At 40.7% G+C, this 5,062-nt stretch overlaps 1 long non-coding RNA gene across 5 annotated transcripts in view; it reads left to right on the top strand.

Annotated features, from left to right (window-relative positions):
- The first annotated feature begins 4,812 nt into the window (after positions 1–4,812).
- Positions 4,813–5,062, top strand: part of LOC137677820 (uncharacterized) — a 35,521-nt gene continuing 35,271 nt past the window's right edge. For all 5 annotated transcript variants that reach the window (XR_011050323.1, XR_011050322.1, XR_011050321.1 and 2 more), the window contains exon 1: positions 4,813–5,009. This is a non-coding gene — a long non-coding RNA (uncharacterized lncRNA). The remainder of the gene's footprint in view (positions 5,010–5,062) is intronic.

Here is a 5,062-nt window from a genome sequence, read left to right as displayed (position 1 = left end):
CACTGTCTTTTTCTTTATATGTCACCATTTTGATAAATTGCATATACTCATGGATTAAACCATAATTTAAGTTGGCAAGCCAAAAGCTTTTTAGGAGTAAATTTACAATAGCACATATGTTAATTTTTTTCCTCCTTGAATTGCATTGGGTGATTAGAAACACGTGAACTCACGCTGTGTTGAAAAGCTTGGAGAGATAATCATGCATATAACATCTTACTAAAGTGGCCGTAACTGATCTCTGCACAAACAAATATGCAGGAAAATGTTACTCTTTGGGGAAATGTTGCTTCTACTAAGGAATCTAGTATTACCCATTAATTTTTGTCATTTTACAATGCTGTTGATTTTGGCATTACATAGAACTTGGATGATGATCCATTTTCCACTTAGTTTCCAAACGATGTTGAATTACTATTACTCATTTTTTGTTTGTATTTTGTAGGGTTTTTTGTTCAAAATGCTATTTTCTTGGCTAATGATAGTGTGGTTTTATCAGGAAATAATGAAGGCTGGTCTATGGTGGGATTTTAAAATGGGAAATCATATAATCATGAACTAAGGACTTAAAAAGATTATATGAAATGTGGGGAAACTTACAGTCAATCATACGTGGTTTTGAGGTAGGTAGGGTGATAAATGGAGAAACTTTAAACTAGTGTGGTGTATTTCAGTATTTTTTGGCAGTACTAAAGGAAATCAGCAGAAATTAAACTCACTCTGAGTTTAAACTGGATTATTTATTATTGTGTATTATCAACGTGAGCTGGCAATGTGTGCTTGCAGCCCAGAAGGCCAACCGTATCCTGGGCTGCATTAAAAGCAGCGTGGCCAGCACGTTGAGGGAGGTGATTCTCCCCCTCTATTCTGCTCTCATGAGACCCCACCTGGAGTACTGCGTCCAGCTCTGGGGGCCCCAACATAAGAAGGACCTGGAGCTGTTGAAGCGAGTCCAGAGGAGGGCCATGAAGATGATCAGAGGGCTGCAGCAACTCTCCTGTGAAGAGAGGCTGAGAGAGTTGGGGCTCTTCAGCCTGGAGAAGAGAAGGCTCTGGGGAGACCTTCTAGCAGCCTTCCAGTACTACCTGAAGGGGGCCTACAGGAAAGCTGGAGAGGGACTTTTTACAAGGGCATGTAGTGATAGGACGAGGGGTAATGGTTTTAAACTGAAAGAGGGTAGATTTAAATGAGATACGAGGAAGAAATTCTTTCCTGTGAGGTTGGTAAGACACTGGCACAAGTTGCCCAGAGAAGCTGTGGGTGCCCCCTCCCTGGCAGTGCTCAAGGCCAGGTTGGATGGGGCTGTGACCAACCTGGTCTAGAGGAAGGTGTCCCTGCCTGTGACAGGGGTTTTGGAACTAGATGATCTTTAAGGTCCCTTCCAACCCAAACCGTTCTATGATTCTATGATTTTTTGATCCTATTTGATCTCTCACAACTGCTTATTGTGTGCTGTTTATCCAGCATGCTAAATTGGGCTTTTGGGTATGCTTGGAATTGCTTTTATTCAATGGCCTTGAATGGATTTGCAGAGGTAACTAGTTTGAATAGATTTGTTAAACATTGAGTAATTTCTAGCATGTGGGTTTGCTTCTAGCCTTATTTTTTTACTTTTAAAATCTGTGTGGAATGATAATATTCCAGGTTCATAAGGAGGTCATGTTTTTTAAACATACCTAAACATACAAACCTAATTCTTTCTAAATCAGAGGGAGGAACAATAAGACAACAGTGACTTGATGTTGCCAAAAATTAAAAATGGCAGTGGTCTTTTAGTACAAATACTGGACTAGAATGGAGGCAAAACTAGATCCTGCTGTTAGTCCAGAATTTCCTTATACCCTATTTGAACTCTTAAATGTAGTTGAGTAGGGGAGAGGGAGCCAAGGCAAAGTCATTTTCATCTTTGAGAGGAATGTAAAATACTGACATTCTCAATAACGAATTCACAAGTAATAGCCTTGACAGAAAGCAGTGTTGTGCCATTAAGGTAATTCTGAAGCCCGTAGTATTCCTCTAACAAAGGATGAGGAATAGGTGTGGAATGGGAAGGTGGCTGCATACAATTTCCTGACCAGAGTGTTCAGAATGTACCAAATCACTCTTAATGCTAAAAAACCAATCTGTAGAGTGGAAGATAGTTGCTTTAAGTTACTTCAGCAATGTCTATGGCTTTGTAATCCAAATACTTCCTAATTGGAAAAATTTGAATTTCCCTTTGGAAACAGCAGTGTGTAAGGGGTTGAATATGGTGTCACAGATAGAGTGGGAGGCATGAGAGGAGTGTGAACAGTAATATGGAGCAGTGTGACCAAGATGGCATATATAGGTGGCAGGCATGCCCCTTTCCAAAGACGGGAGTCTGGAAACATTTCTTGTTGTTTCGCTTAATGAAGAAACAGAATTAGTGATTGACTGATTCGTGTTAAGTATCTTGACACTAAGTAGGGATATGGATATTGCTTTAATTAACAAGGTACCAGAGTGCTATGGGACCTTTTAATTATGTGTATGTTTTAATCATTCTTCGGACTGTTTTGCCTAAATCGAAGTATGTCGCAATCAAGGAATGTTAATCCATTTGGTGTGTAGTTGATAATTTAAAGGCCCAAAGCTGATGTAGGAACTATCTGAATCTTAAAGCCTTATAAACAACCTCCTTACCCATACTGTACTGCAATATTAATAATCAAAGTTGTATAAGAATAGAAACTTACTAAAATTAGTCTATACAGCCAAAAGCAAAATTTCTAACAAAGAAAACAAAACGTGAAAAAATGTGTAAACAACTTCTTACAGATGAGAGCTTCAAAGGAGCAGGAATTTTATTGGCAGTAAAAGGAGTTTGTACTAGATGACTTGCTGCCTTTTGATGCAGTTGTTATCAATGCAGAGTTTTGTAACTGTTTTGAGATATCAAAAGCAAATGCCTTTTTGTAAGAATACTGTAACCACTGCCAACCTTGAAATTCAGAAATTAGCAGTTCTCATGTTCCACAGCTACCTCAAGTGTTTGACTTGTGGCCCGTTGTGGCCAGCGTGCTTGAAGACAGCTCTGGTGGACATTATGGGTGAATCTTAATCTTTTTGAATACTTATGGAATAAGTCTCATATTTTTTATTTTTTAAAAATGTGTTATCTACTGAACCAGTTTCTGTTGAATGTATTAAGCCATTTTCTACTGTGATACTTCAGTGAAATAATTGACCTTCATGGAAAAACAGACAATAGGATTCTAAGTAATATTAATATAGATACTGTTGGTGGACATATTTAGATTTGGTTAAAACAATTCTTATGCTAGAATTCCAATGTTGAACAGTTTGAAAGAAAAGTAAAAAAAGCTCTGAAGGGGCTGGGAATAAAGCTGTATTTCACATTACTAATAGATCTAATGCATTTAGTGTGGGGAAGGCCTGTGTAGTAACCCCTTGAACTCCCTGCAGCAAGGAGAAAAACTCCAGTTTCATAAAAGTGAAACTGCTAAATTTCAAGTAGCTAGCTGGCTTCTTACCTTGTGCAAATGAAAGAGTAGCCCTGGATTTAATGGATGCTTAATTGCAAGCTAATAATACTATTCTAAAACAAATATTTAAATTCAAATATCAAGCTGCTAGGAACAAAAGAGAAAGCCAGTGTAGGATGTGCATGAAGCGATAGCTCACCTTTGAGCTGTGCAGGGTCTGCAAGCAGAAGGTAGTGAATTGCCACTCTTTTGTAGTGGGGAACCCATGCCTCGGCATACCAAGGCTTGCTTCTAAAGACATGATGTCGGTCTGCGTGATTAACCTCTTTGCCTGACAGAGACTGTCACCACAGGTGGTGTCTTTAATATCTGCTATATCCCAGTCATGGGAAGCTGTAGCGTAAGAAAACATCTGTTCTGGACAGTGTTTTGTGAAAGATGTGTCGTAAGATTTTCATCTTGTGAGAGGAGGTAGGGAAGAGAAAAAAGTGCAGCTTGACCTCTCTAGTGAACAGGGAGAGATGGGGGCCAAGGGAAAGGAGGAGACATAAACTATCTGTTCTTCCCAGCAAGTTACCTGTCAGTCAGTTGAAGTACCAAGCACCTGAGGAAGAAAGAGGAGAAGAGTTTATTACTAGATTTTATTTGAAGCCTTGCTGTTCCAGCTAGTCTAGATAGACATCGGCAGCCTTGGTGTGTACTTGCTGCAAAATTTTTAATATGAACTGTAAATACCACTGAAATTCAGTTACTGCTGCTCTACGTGACAGGGACTGACTGCATGAGTTGGATGAAATGGTCACCTAGTAGGGGATGCCTGGGAAAGGTGTTATATCTGGATAAGCAATAATGATGCTTCGCAAATATACTCTCTCAGTGAGCAGCGAGTTGGGGTTCGGAGTATTGTGAGTCAGAAGTAGACACAACTGAGGCAAAACTACTCAAAACTGGCAGTGGCTGCACTGTGGCATTCACAGAATCACAGAATCACAGAATGTTAGGGATTGGAAGGGACCTCGAAAGATCATCTAGTCCAATCCCCCTGCCGGGGCAGGATTGCCTAGACCATATCACACAGGAACGCGTCCAGACGGGTTTTGAATGTCTCCAGAGAAGGAGACTCCACAACCTCTCTGGGCAGCCTGTTCCAGTGTTCGGTTACCCTCACCATAAAGAAGTTTTTCCTCATATTTATACGGAACGTCCTGTTGCACCCATTGCCCCTTGTCCTGTCAAGGGATGTCACTGAGAAGAGCCTGGCTCCATCCTCATGACACTTGCCCTTTACATATTTATAAACATTAATGAGGTCACCCCTCAGTCTCCTCTTCTCTAAGCTAAAGAGACCCAGCTCCCTCAGCCTCTCCTCATAAGGGAGATGTTCTACTCCCTTAATCATCTTCGTGGCTCTGCGCTGGACTCTCTCTAGCAGTTCTCTGTCCTTCTTGAACTGAGGGGCCCGGAACTGGACACAATATTCCAGATGCGGCCTCACCAGGGCAGAGTAGAGGGGGAGGAGAACCTCTCTCGACCTGTATGCAGGTGAGCTTTAGCACTTCAGATGCATTTATTTTCATTTGAGGTGAATAGCTGAA

This window comes from Nyctibius grandis, chromosome 2 (genome assembly GCF_013368605.1).
Source record: "Nyctibius grandis isolate bNycGra1 chromosome 2, bNycGra1.pri, whole genome shotgun sequence".
NCBI lineage: Eukaryota > Metazoa > Chordata > Aves > Nyctibiiformes > Nyctibiidae > Nyctibius > Nyctibius grandis.
This window is presented reverse-complemented; position numbering and strand designations above follow the sequence as displayed.